This window comes from Esox lucius, chromosome 25 (assembly GCF_011004845.1).
Source record: "Esox lucius isolate fEsoLuc1 chromosome 25, fEsoLuc1.pri, whole genome shotgun sequence".
In the NCBI taxonomy this organism is placed as follows: Eukaryota; Metazoa; Chordata; class Actinopteri; order Esociformes; family Esocidae; genus Esox; species Esox lucius.
In genome coordinates, this window is record NC_047593.1 from 21,626,296 (window position 1) to 21,640,363 (window position 14,068).

At 42.6% G+C, this 14,068-nt stretch overlaps 1 long non-coding RNA gene across 1 annotated transcript; it reads left to right on the top strand.

The window, feature by feature from the left end:
- Positions 1–2,511: 2,511 nt before the first annotated feature.
- Positions 2,512–5,156, top strand: LOC105028572. Its single transcript, XR_829400.2, has 2 exons — positions 2,512–2,723; positions 4,678–5,156. It is a non-coding gene; the product is annotated as an uncharacterized LOC105028572 (long non-coding RNA).
- The last annotated feature ends 8,912 nt before the right edge of the window (positions 5,157–14,068 follow it).

Consider the following 14,068-nt stretch of genomic DNA (forward strand, 5'->3'; position numbering starts at 1 on the left):
TTCTCTTAGTAAACGACGAGCAAACCACATTTTATCAGATAACAAATCGGTCAACTTGTAATTTACTGTTTTCTTTTGATAAAGAGTTAAATTGAATCAAATCCCAAGATGGCGGCCCAGCAGACCACATCCCTTCATCCTCTCTGAGGGATAATGTGTTTTCATGCACTCTGGGTTCCAATGAGAACAAAGCTGCAGGGCATCTCTTTCTGTGACATACAACTCACTGTCAGGTCACTGAGGGGAAAAAGAGAAGGAGAAATAAAAGAAAGAGTGAAAAAGTTATTGAGTGGGTCAAGGCTTGTCAAATGTCATTACTGTCATGACAGGAACCTTGCTTTACTCCTGTCCCCTGCAACCAAACACACACGTTTGTCTTTCTATTCTTGTGGGGATCTGAGACCTAACCTTGACCCAGAAATTCATGTTCCCTATTCCCAAGCCCTAAATGCTTACCGTAACCCTAGCCTAAATAACTTACTTTCATGCCTTAATGGAACCTTAATGGAAGCCTACAGTAACTAGCAATGCCTAAACCCAAACCAAACTATTAATGCCTAAACCCAAACCAAACTATTAATGCCTAAACCCAAACCAAACTATTAATGCCTAAACCCAAACCAAACTATTAATGCCTAAACCCAAACCTAACTATTAATGCCTAAACCCAAACCTAACTGGTAATGCCTGAATCCAAGCCTAACTGGTAATGCCTGAATCCAAACCTAACTGTTAATGCCAGAATCCAAACCTAACTGTTAATGCGTAAAAGACCGGACTACATCCTTTCAGACACACCCTTCCTCTAGTCCAGTGTCGGTCAACCCTGCTCCTGGATGCCCCCCCCCCCCCCCCCCCCCCCCCCCGCCCGCCCGGACTGTTTTAGATCGCTCCCTGCCCTAAGACACCTGACGTAGCTCATGAAGGACTTGATAATGAGCTGATCATTAGAATTAGGTGTGACAGAGCAGGGAGAGATAAAAAACATGCAGGACGGGGGGGCGTCCAGGAGCAGGGTAGAGAAAGAATGCCCAATATACACTGGTACAGTCCTATGGAGAGATGACACCCTATTCCCTATATAGTACACTACTTTAACCAGAGCCCTATGGAGAGATGTCACCCTATTCCCTTTATAGTACACTACTTTAACCAGAGTCCTATGGAGAGATGACACCCTATTCCCTATATAGTACACTACTTTAACCAGAGCCCTATGGAGAGATGACACCCTATTCCCTATATAGTACACTACTTTAACCAGAGTCCTATGGAGAGATGACACCCTATTCCCTATATAGTGCACTACTTTAACCAGGGGGCGCTCAGGAGCAGGGTTGAGAAACACTGATCTAGTACTAACAATCCTGTTGTCCCTCTAGCTCCTCTAGGGGATCCCTCTGGCACTGCATGTGTCACTGTGCTGTTGACATACATTTGTTTTAGTGTGTGTGTGTGTGTGTGTGTGTGTGTGAGTGTGTGTGTGTGTGTGAGTGTGTGTGTGTGAGTGTGTGTGTGTGAGTGTGTGATTGAGCAAAGTAACATTGACAGGACTTGTCTCCCGCCGTCCCTGGAACAGCTGCTGTCACCTCACATCAACCTTGTTTTGAACAAACACACACACACACACACACACTAAATCCTGCCACCACTTCTTGTCATTCACCAGCAACACCACGCTGCTGTCATTGTGTGTGTGCGCGTGTGTGTCTGACACCCCAGGGTGTGTGTTAAATGATGTTTAGACAGTGTTAATTGGTGCACAGTGATATCAGAATGAGACAGCTTCAATGCTGTGTTGGTCCTATCAGCTTGGTGTTGTTAAAAGACACAACTGTCTGGGTGTCTTAGGTGTAATTCATGTGACAAGCTTAGCTTAGTGATTGTGTTGGGCTCATCTGAAACACAAAGACTTTCAATTCTGGAGACCAAAGTGCTGCAATCACCAAAAACATAATTCCAACCGCAAAAGTGGAGGGTTAAGTAGCTGTGGTCAATATAATTGGGCACCTCTTCATTGCGTGCTTAACTGTTATAACAGATATAGTCTCAACATATACAGTTAACTTTGGTCACGCTAATTTAATACAAATATGTTCTCAACTCTAAATGTTCCAGCGCTCGTCTGAATGTGTGACTCCAAAGCAATAATGTCCACACCTACAAACGGCCTTCCAAAGGACAAACTTACACACCCTCATGCACGCACACACACACACAAACACATACACACATGCATACGCACCCACACACACACTGTGTTCCAGAGGGCACAGGGAAACTCCCGTACAACTCCCAGACTTCCTGCAGTTACTTTGCCCAGTTGTGGCCTGAAAAACACTCCTATTGACCAGGCTGAGTCACAGTTATACAGGGAGAGGATGACTGGATAGAAGAGGAGAGGGGAAGAGAAAAAGGGAGAATGAAAGAAAGAAAGAAAGAAAGAAAGAGAGGGAGGGGTAAATGGATAGAGGAGGAGAGGGAAATAGAAAGAAAGAGGAGATAGGGAAAGAGAGGGAGAGGAAGGAAGAGGATGACTGGAAAGAACAGTGGAGTCACTGCCTGGCTACAGCTGCGTCATTGTGGACAGAAGTTCAAATCCCGGCGCTGTATAATGCCAATGCCTGTGGATCCCGCAGAAGGTGGACCAGTTTGGCACAGTGCCAGCCAATTTGGATAAGTGGATGTTGGACTGGTTGCTTCATTTCTAGAGCCTCCTTCTGGTAGGTCAGGTGCCTGCCAACTGAATCATGGTTATTAGGGAAATGCACTCCTATACAGAACAGAATGTTTCGGACATCAGAGGTATGTTCCAGACATTAAAGGAGATCACGGCTCAATCTTTGACTCTATTGAACCTGTAGTTGTTTTGACAAGGCAAGGCTATGTTCACAAATTGATTGTTAGTGTATTTGGATCAGAGAAAAATGGGGTCACAAATTATAGAATAAGAAGTACCCTGGCTACAGTATTGATCTCTTCATTACCTGATGATGAACTACCAATGACCAGATGTCTCCTGTTACCTGTATGTTGGTCTAATACTCCATCAATGTAGACTGTAGACTGTAGACTGTAGACTGTAGACTGTAGACTGTAGACTGTACCGTATATGAGGACAGCAAAGGCAAGCTTTTTTGGGGACATCTAAGCAATGTCACAGATTAACTGACATAATAGTGGAAGCATTGGTAACTGAAACATTGGTAACTGAAACATTGGTAACTGAAGCATTGATAACTGCAGCATTGATAACTGAAGCATTGGTAACTGAAACATTGGTAACTGAAACATTGGTAACTGAAACATTGATAACTGAAACATTGGTTAACTGAAACATTGGTAACTGAAACATTGGTAACTGAAGCATTGATAACTGAAACATTGATAACTGAAGCATTGATAACTGAAGCATTGGTAACTGAAGCATTGGTAACTGAAGCATTGGTAACTGAAACATTGGTAACTGAAACATTGGTAACTGAAATATTAGTAACTGAAACATTGGTAACTGAAGCATTAGTAACTGAAACATTAGTAACTGAAACATTGGTAACTGAAGCATTGATAACTGCAGCATTGATAACTGCAGCATTGATAACTGAAGCATTGGTAACTGAAACATTGGTAACTGAAACATTGGTAACTGAAACATTGATAACTGAAACATTGGTTAACTGAAACATTGGTTAACTGAAACATTGGTAACTGAAACATTGGTAACTGAAACATTGATAACTGAAGCATTGATAACTGAAGCATTGGTAACTGAAGCATTGGTAACTGAAACATTGGTAACTGAAACATTGGTAACTGAAGCATTAGTAACTGAAACATTAGTAACTGAAACATTGGTAACTCAAACATTGGTAACTGAAACACTGATAACTAAAAATCTAAATGGATAATAGACACGCTTTGATGATGTGAAGGATAACATATGCAGAAATTTAAATGCATATCCAACAGGAAAATACATTGATCAACCATAACATTATGACCACATGCCTGATATTTTGTAGATCCCCTTTCGCCGCCAAAACAGCCCTGACACATCGAGGCATGGACTCCACTAGACATCTGAAAGTGTGCTGTGGTATCTGGCACCAAGACATTAGCAGCAGATCCTTTAAGTCCTGTAAGTTGCGAGGTGGGGACTCCATGGATCGGACCTGTTTGTCCAGCACATCCCACAGATGTTCGATTGGATTGAAATCTGGGGAATTTGGAGGCCAAGTCAACACCTTGAACTCGTTGTTGTGTTCCTCAAACCATTCCTGAACCATTTTTGCTCTGTGGCAGGGTGCATTATCCTGCTGAATGAGGCCAATGCCATCAGGGAATACTGTTGCCATGAAAGGGTGCATATGGTCTGCAACAATGCACAAGTAGGTGATACATGTTAAAGTAACATCCACATGAATGGCAGGACCCAAGGTTTCCCAGCAGAACATTACACAAAGCATCACACTGCCTCCGCCGGCTTGCCTTCTTCCCATAGTGCATCCTGACTGGTGTCCGGCTACACAGCCCCATACGCAACAAACTGCGATGCACTGTGTGTTCTGACACCTTTTTCTCAGTACCAGCTGTCAGTGGTCATAATGATATGGCTGATGGGTGTATTTTGAATATATGCGTTAGCAGTGGTATTGATTCATTTTTCTCTACTTGCAGGGGATTAGACAGATGAACTATGGACACCAGATCCCCAACCCCCAAAAAACTGAAATGTGGAAACATCAACACTTGCCATTTTGAATGAATGTCACTTTTTATGGTTTTGCCTTGTCTGATTCTCCTCAGGACACACCACCCTGTATAAAATACTATTTGTCATTCCTGACCTACTGGATACCTTGAGGAGATTGACCTCCGGTGTTCAAAAGCTTGTGGACAAGACAACACTTATTATTAGAGTTCTACAACGTTTGCAGGTTTTTGTTTCAGCCCTTCACTAACATCTCATCCTGTCAAAAACCATCTGGACCAAAAACCTGTCTGAGTTGTCATTGACCTCTGGGAGGTCAAAAGGGGCGGTTTCACCTCAGCCAATGAAGGACAGCTATTGCAACGCGAGGAGACACGACATTACACTGTTTTGTTAAAAATCTAATTTAATTGCACAATAATAATAAAAATGTCCCTTAAAACAGGAGAATGCCGTGTACATACATGAGGGGGGGACACACGAAAGTAAATGTAAGGAACTCTAAAGAAATGTATACGACAAAGTTAACAGGTTTATACAACAAAGTTAACAGGTTTATACAACACAAAGTTAACAGGTTTATACAACAAAGTTAACAGGTTTATACAACAAAGTTAACAGGTTTATACAACACAAAGTTAAAAGGGTTTGTACAACACAAAGTTAAAAGGTTTATACAACACAAAGTTAACAGGTTTAAGGGGGTGGAGACTGTACATACTGCGTAGTGGATTCATAAAGCTTCTGTGCATGTTCTGCTTACATATATTTCTGTATACACTCTGGGCTTTCTCCCTCTTTCATAACTTTCTTAACATCTACGTCTTTGCCTCATATTTCTTAAAAGCATATTCTACAAGACTCAGCGTCTGGTTTAGAATATCATAGTAACAGAAGCGTGGCGCCCTGATGTGATGTCATTTTTACGCTGCCATATCGTATACCCTGAACAGCTGAAAAAGAGCAAACACTTGACTCCCTGACTGCCAATTATCATGCAAGAAAGCATGATTTTATACAACACATGACTGAAATTCCCCTTCTGGGCAGCCACTCCAAAGCCACCAGTAACCAGAGTTTGATAGAGGGCTTTTTTGTTCTCCGTGGCCCTGAAAAGGCCTCCATAGGCCAGAAATGACAAGGGAAAAAACTCACGTTAACATGCTGTGATGGATTAAAAAACGAATTACTGAGGCAACTACCGTGATGAGAAATCGCTCCAACCTCCTGGGGTTCCGTTTGTGTGGCCCGATCAGAGTTGTCAAACTGAACCATTACATTGTTTTGTGGCCTTTTCAATATATATTTCCTGTATGTATTTCAGATGTGTGGTTTAACTCCCTCTCTTTCTGTAACATTTATTAACACAAAACTGGAATACCTCTACATTAAAACACAACGATCGTGGAATGCTCCTTCAGAACAGCGTTGGGTTGGGTAAAATAGGAGTAGAATATTAGTTGGGATCCATACAGGACGGGTGAAATGTGTGTGTGGCTGATGTCAAACCAATGTCACAGTATCTAATCAAAAACACACTCCCTCTGCATTCTACATCAAATGCTTTGGGCACACTGCCAAACACACACACACTCACACACACAAAATAAACACACACATTCACTCATACATACAGAGCAGAATGACTAGACATCTGACCAGGTGAAATAACTAATATGTCCTAAAAATCCTCTGGCCCCGCCCAAGGTATTGATGATTTTACAGTTACAAGGGCATTTTAGATGGTGTTTGGTTGTGTTCTGGGTGGTGTATGAGTGTTCCGGGTGGTGTTTGGGTTGGTTTGGGTGGTGTTCAGTGGTATTCTGTGTTGGGTTTGGTTGTATTTTGGGTGGCGTTTGGGTGATCTGAGTGGCGTTTGGGTGTTCTGGGTGGTGTTTGATTTGTTCTGGGTAGCGTTTGGGTAGCGTTTGGGTGTTCCGGGTGGTGTTCGGTGGTTTTCTGGGTGGTGTTCGGTGGTATTCTGGGTGGTGTTCGGTGGTATTCTGGGTGGTGTTCGGTGGTATTCTGGGTGGTGTTTGGTGGTATTCTGGGTGGTGTTCGGTGGTATTCTGGGTGGTGTTCGGTGGTGTTCTGTGTCTTTCACTGAGTTGACTCACCCATAGGCCCCCATAAAACATTGGATCTGAAGTGACTGAAATGTTCAATCATCAATAGAATTTGCAATACCTAGATTAATGCGCAAAGTAGTAACACCCATCTAGTTTTTCCAGAAGGGCGTCAGAAGGGCGTCAGAATGCACATACACTGAACACACACACACTAAATATACAAATACAAAGAACACACACACTCTCTCTCTCTGTCTGTACATTTGCCATCAGAGAGTTTTTTTCACTCTTTGATTAGCAGACACACAGCGCCATAATGTCCCCACAACAGTACATGAAGCCCTTCAACTCCTCAAACAAACACACACACACACACCCACACACACACACCCACACACACACACACCCACACACACACCCGAAAAGGCAGACTACATCTGCATGAAATGTATACCTTGTCTGCTTGACTTTAACGCTGGTTCTTATTGTCTGGGTCTGCCTGTGACTGTTAAGCTTTAAAAGCTGGCTTGCTATCAGAGTTTATTTAAAAGGCCATATCATAAAAAAAACAGACCACATCAATTCATCTCAACCACAGAATCAAACATCCATATGTAAATTAATCACTGCATTCTTCTCGAGTTTAAAGTGTAATATCATTGGCTAAACTGCTTTGTGAAGCCAACCAACACATTTATCAACAAAAAACCACAACAGTAAATTACCAATATGAGACATCTCTGATATTTTCAGGATGAGGTCACGCTGATTAGCTTGAAGACCATTACTTAGCAACAAGTTAGCATTTAGCCTGGACACATAGGCCAAGAGAAGTGACAGAAAAACATAATGCAGTTCTTCTCATCTGGTTTTGAAATGACAGAATATTCCCTCTTTAATAACTCTAGGGAAAAATAGAGAAGAAAATGAAAGAAAAACAAAACAATAAACCCCAGAGCACAGATGAGACACCATGGCAACAGCTGTGTGGCCACAGGTGACAGATTATATTACAAAAACACAATTTTGAATCCCGCCTGGCAATTTTGTCACAGTCTGTGTGTGTGTGTGTGTGTGTGTGTGTGTGTGTGTCAGATCAGCTCCTATGGCGTCACAATGCCACCCACAGAACACCCCAATATCTGTGTTCAGCCGACTGTGACAGTGGCAGGAGGCAATGGTGTTGTTCTTCGTCTAGCTGGAAAACACTACCGCTGTTCTGTTCTGTGTGTGTGTGTGTGTGTGTGTGCGTGTGTGCGTGTTTGTGTGTATGTATGTGCGTGCGTGTGTATCTGAATCTGCCAGGGACCTGAACCTGAGTCTTTTGAATCCTGTCAGGGGGTGGTTGCTGACAGAACCAAAACCCAGACAGCATAAGGAACCAGCCCAACTCAGGTCTCTGAAATGTCACTTAGGTGTGAAAAGTCACACGTTTGTTTACAGAGTAACACTTCCTGATTGGGCACATGCCTGGCCTGAACCCGGGACCACTGCTTTACAAACACGTGTGACCTTCCTGTGGTACCAGTCTCAAGACGGCTCTAAAGAACCCAACGTGGGCACCTGAAGCTGAGGAGGAAGTCAAACATCACTCTGTAAAAGACAATAAGGTTCTAAAACTGTCTGTGAATGAAGAAGAAACATTCGGTCCCTCTTAAAATTGAAAGGGGAGAAGAGATTTTAAATTCCTGGTTTAAAATGAAATTTTACTGTGGACATTCTGATAGATGCCAGAAGGAATACATCAGTGTGTTTACATGTTTTGTTTTAAAAGATCGAATCAGGACCAGAATTCCTTACAAGGACAGTAAGATACGAAATAACAGCCCTTGTTAGGACCTTCTGCTTGTTACCACAAGGACAATGAATTCCATCATAAGGGTTCAATTTAGGGACAAACTTGTAACAAGATTTAGTGTTCGAATTTACGTCACATTAAGGTTAAGGCATTACAGGTTAGGTTTAGGGTTAGGCATTACAAGTAGGTTAAGTTTAGGCATAAATATTAGGTTGTTGAGGTTAAGGTTAGGGAACATGGATTGTTTGGTTTTCTGGTCCTCAAAGGATACAAATATACAATTGTGTGTGTGTGTGTGTGTGTGTGTGTGTACACGTAATGGGGGGTTGCATGGGTGTGCCGGGGGTTTTTTTTTTGGGGGTGAGCGTGTGTGGGGGTGCATGTGCATGTGTGTTTTTTGTGGGGGACTGTCTTGTTTTATTGAATGTTAAATCAGATTAAAAGAGAGAAGGAGAGTTTGAGCTGAGAGCTCACAAGACATGCTCAGTTAACTCTGAGGTATGTGTGTGTGTGTGTGTGTGTGGGGGGGGGGGTATGTGTGAGTGTGTGTGTGTGGGGGGGGGGTGTATGTGTGTGTGTGTGACACTGCCTGCTGATCTCACAAACAGAAGACACTGACAGGGACAACCACATGACCGTAACCACATGACTGTAACCACACGACCGTAACCACCTGTAGAGTCTGACCTCACCTTGCACAGGAAGTGACACAGGTAAAAATTCAGGTACTTGTCAACTCACTCTGGATTTCTGAAAGCTCAGTGCTCAAACCCTACATCCATTTCCAAACTCAGTGCTCAAACCCTACATCCCTTTCCAAACTCAATGCTCAAACCCTACATCCATTTCCAAACTCAGTGCTCAAACCCTACATCCCTTTCCAAACTCAATGCTCAAACCCTACATCCCTTTCCAAACTCAATGCTCAAACCCTACATCCCTTTCCAAACTCAATGCTCAAACCCTACATCCATTTCCAAACTCAGTGCTCAAACCCTACATCCCTTTCCAAACTCAGTGCTCAAACCCTACATCCCTTTCCAAACTCAGTGCTCAAACCCTACATCTCTTTCCAAACTCAGTGCTCAAACCCTACATCCCTTTCCAAACTCAGTGCTCAAACCCTACATCCCTTACCAAACGAGTACTTGCCAAGCAGATAAAGGGCATCATTGCAATCTTGAACTATTTATGAAGGTGAAACAGTACATTCAGAGGGGTGAAAATGTGCTTTGGTTACGAAATTCCCCCACTTTATATTTTAAATACACTAAGAAAATAATCATATTTCATGTTCTGAATCACTCCATTTGTCTAAGATATTATTAACATTATAGCATAACATATCATTAACCATATTTCATAACCAAATGCTGGGGAAATAAACCACCAGTCCTGTTGACAGAGCCTGGCAGTTATAAGACCTGTATGTGGACTCACTAGAGAAACAACAGCTAAGTCCTGTCTGTCTGACTGGACTAACTAGAGAAACAACAGTTATAAGACCTGTCTGTCTGACCGGACTCACTAAAGAAACAACAGTTATAAGACCGGTCTTTCTGAACAGACTCACTAGAGAAACAACAGTTGTAAGACCTGTCTGTCTGACCGGACTCACTAGAGAGACAACAGTTATAAGACCTGTCTGTCTGACCGGACTCACTAGAGAGACAACAGTTATAAGACCTGTCTGTCTGACCGGACTCACTAAAGAAACAACAGTTATAAGACTGGTCTTTCTGAACAGACTCACTAGAGAAACAACAGTTGTAAGACCTGTCTGTCTGACCGGACTCACTAGAGAGACAACAGTTATAAGACCTGTCTGTCTGACCGGACTCACTAGAGAGACAACAGTTATAAGTCCTGTCTGTCTGACCGGACTCACTAGAGAGACTTCTGTGTGCAAATGAGTCACCAGTGAAGGGTGTGATGAATGAAATGTATCCAAGTGTTCAGCACAGTCTTCAGACAGATAATAAATATGTCAGTAAGGCTGAATAAAACACATGCTTACACACACACACATCCACACACTCACACACCGCCGGCAAGAGTAGAGCCGGTACTGTCTCCAGGGTTCTTCTGTCCACTAACATCAAAGTGGAATTCCAGGAGAACTCTGGAATGTTGAGTGTTCCACATCCAGCCTGGAAAATCCAACTCAACAGAATACTGGCACCATGGGAACCATCAGCCACGTACAGTAAATCCTGTGCGCGCGCGTGCATGTGTGTGTGCTGATCCTACCACAGATTCTGCTACCTCGGCAAACCAGGCTGGAGGTCAACCCTCTAAAGGTAAACGCAAAGCCTCATGGGTACTGAATCTGTCCATTGAGCACAGATGCAGAAGGAGAACAGACACAGGGATGCAGCTTAAGCCGGAGTCTTTTCAGCATTTATATTAATGACTTTTGGAAGAGACACCTGCCTTTCTGCTACTGGACCTGGGAATTAAACGTCTGTTGTCAGGACTGGTGCTTCAGTCCACACAAACCTTTAGCATTACGTTTGAGGAGCTCCTGTGGAACCTCTTCATAAGTACCCTGGGAGGATCTGATGGAGGGTGGGAACTGCCCTGGTGGTTGGCCCCCTGAAAGGCCCTGGAACCTGCCAGCCATCTTTGGCAGCATTGGTGGGATGCTGATGGGGGAGGCAGAGGAAGAGACGGAGCCACACTGTGCATTTCTTCTAGACATGAATGAAGCAAAGTCTTACCCAGTTTGGTGTTGACATACATTTCTGATAGGAAACACAACAACGCCGGTGAAAAACCTGTGCCTACAACTAACATTAGAGCTGATTTTTTTGCTCAGGAATGTCAGGAAGCCAGGTGAATGTCCATAATCTCAGTGATACTGTGTGATGGGTTCAGCCCAGCGAGGGCGCAAGGATATCGAAATCACAGCTGGAACGGGTTGAGGAAAAAATACCACTGTAGGATTTCTGCTCCATTCACAGTACATAGTACCTCCATTCACATCCCTTTCATTAACAAAAAGGACCTCGAAATTGTCGGTGTTAGGATATAGGATACAATAGGATACAATAGGATACAATAGGATACGAGAGACAAGGCAAAAGGGTCTTATTAATCTTCATATCACACTTAGGTTCTGGCTTTGAACTTTCCAATTAGTCCCAGAATCCAAACACTGTTTGGTTGTTAGGACTTGGAAGGCCTCAGAGCAACAGATCCAACTAAATAGTGAGAAAACAAAAAGAAAACAATTTCACACACTGGAAAGAATCAACCAGAAAAACAGAGAAAAATTTTATATACAGACTCAGTGATAATGGTCTTGACTATGTACAGACTCAGTGATCATGGTCTTGACTATGTACAGACTCAGTGATCATGGTCTTGACTATGTACAGACTCAGTGATCATGGTCTTGACTATGTACAGACTCAGTGATCATGGTCTTGACTATGTACAGACTCAGTGATCATGGTCTTGACTATGTACAGACTCAGTGATCATGGTCTTGACTATGTACAGACTCAGTGATCATGGTCTTGACTGTGTACAGACTCAGTGATCATGGTCTTGACTATGTACAGACTCAGTGATCATGGTCTTGACTATGTACAGACTCAGTGATCATGGTCTTGACTGTGTACAGACTCAGTGATCATGGTCTTGACTATGTACAGACTCAGTGATCATGGTCTTGACTATGTACAGACTCAGTGATCATGGTCTTGACTGTGTACAGACTCAGTGATCATGGTCTTGACTATGTACAGACTCAGTGATCATGGTCTTGACTATGTACAGACTCAGTGATCATGGTCTTGACTATGTACAGACTCAGTGATCATGGTCTTGACTATGTACAGACTCAGTGATCATGGTCTTGACTATGTACAGACTCAGTGATCATGGTCTTGACTATGTACAGACTCAGTGATCATGGTCTTGACTATGTACAGACTCAGTGATCATGGCCTTGACTATGTACAGACTCAGTGATCATGGTCTTGACTATGTACAGACTCAGTGATCATGGTCTTGACTATGTACAGACTCAGTGATCATGGTCTTGACTATGTACAGACTCAGTGATCATGGTCTTGACTATGTACAGACTCAGTGATCATGGTCTTGATAATGTACAGACTGTCTTCTTAGACAATTCTATGTGCTTTCCTAGCTAGAACTTCCAGAAGATGCCATCCAAATGGTTGGGAATGACATTCTATTTTATACATATCAGGGAAATGGCCATCAGGGATATAACAATTTTCCTTAACTTTTTTCAATTTGTTTTTTTTCTTCTCAGTTATTTGAAAAACACACGCAGTTCTCCCACACACGCACATATCAGCTGATTTCAACAGCACTGCCAAGTCACAGACAAGGTCTGGCCAAGTGAGGAAAAACACAAAAAACATATTGCCTAGCACAAGGTGCTCCTGGATGATGATCATGCTGTTTAATCAGCTTCTTAACAGCCCATCATCAGGGGGATGCATTATCATGGCAGCTTCTTAACAGCCCATAGTCAGGGGGATGCATTGTCATGGCAGATTCTTAACAGCCCATCATCAGGGGGATGCATTATCATGGAAGCTTCTTAACAGCCCATCATCAGGGGGATGCATTATCATGGAAGCTTCTTAATAGCCCATTGTCAGGGGGATGCATTATCATGGAAGCTTCTTAACAGCCCATCATCAGGGGGATGCATTATCATGGCAGCTTCTTAACAGCCCATCGTCAGGGGGATGCATTATCATGGAAGCTTCTTAATAGCCCATCATCAGGGGGATGCATTATCATGGAAGCTTCTTAACAGCCCATCATCAGGGGGATGCATTATCATGGCAGAGGACAGATGCTCATTAACAGGGATGTAACCACATTTGGGCACATCAAGATTTTTGCACAAATGGAAAATGGCATAAAATATTGTTCAGTCAGTCTAAATGAATAGAGGACGGATTTATAACCTGATAGTTCACACTGAGTTGAGAAAAAAATATTAATATCCAATAGTTTAGACTGAATTGATACAAGAGTGATTCATATCTAGTTCAGTATACGATTGATTCATATCTAATAGTTCAGTGTAAGACTCATGTCTAACACTTTGGTCTGAGGGGTTACCAGAATGATTCATGTTTGTCCTTAAAAAATTTTTTAACGGGAATTAATTAATGATTAGGCGCTAAGCATGTAAATCTCTGAGAGACACTCTCTTAGGAAGACTCCCAGTTGTTGGAGATTCAAAAACATCAATCACAGAATCTGAAGCCCAATAAATGTTCTGGTTCTCTGAGAAAATAAATCTCCTGGAAGATACTTTCTTCTTGTTCTTCATCTCCCTCCTCTTCATCTCCCTCCTCTCCCTTTGTTCTCTGTCTGTGTCTCGCCATCTCACTTTGATTTCATTTTAAGAGCTTTATTCGCATTGTAAACAGCAACTAAACGTTTTCTTCATTTTTTATTGTAATTTGATAAAATATGTGATTACCTACAATC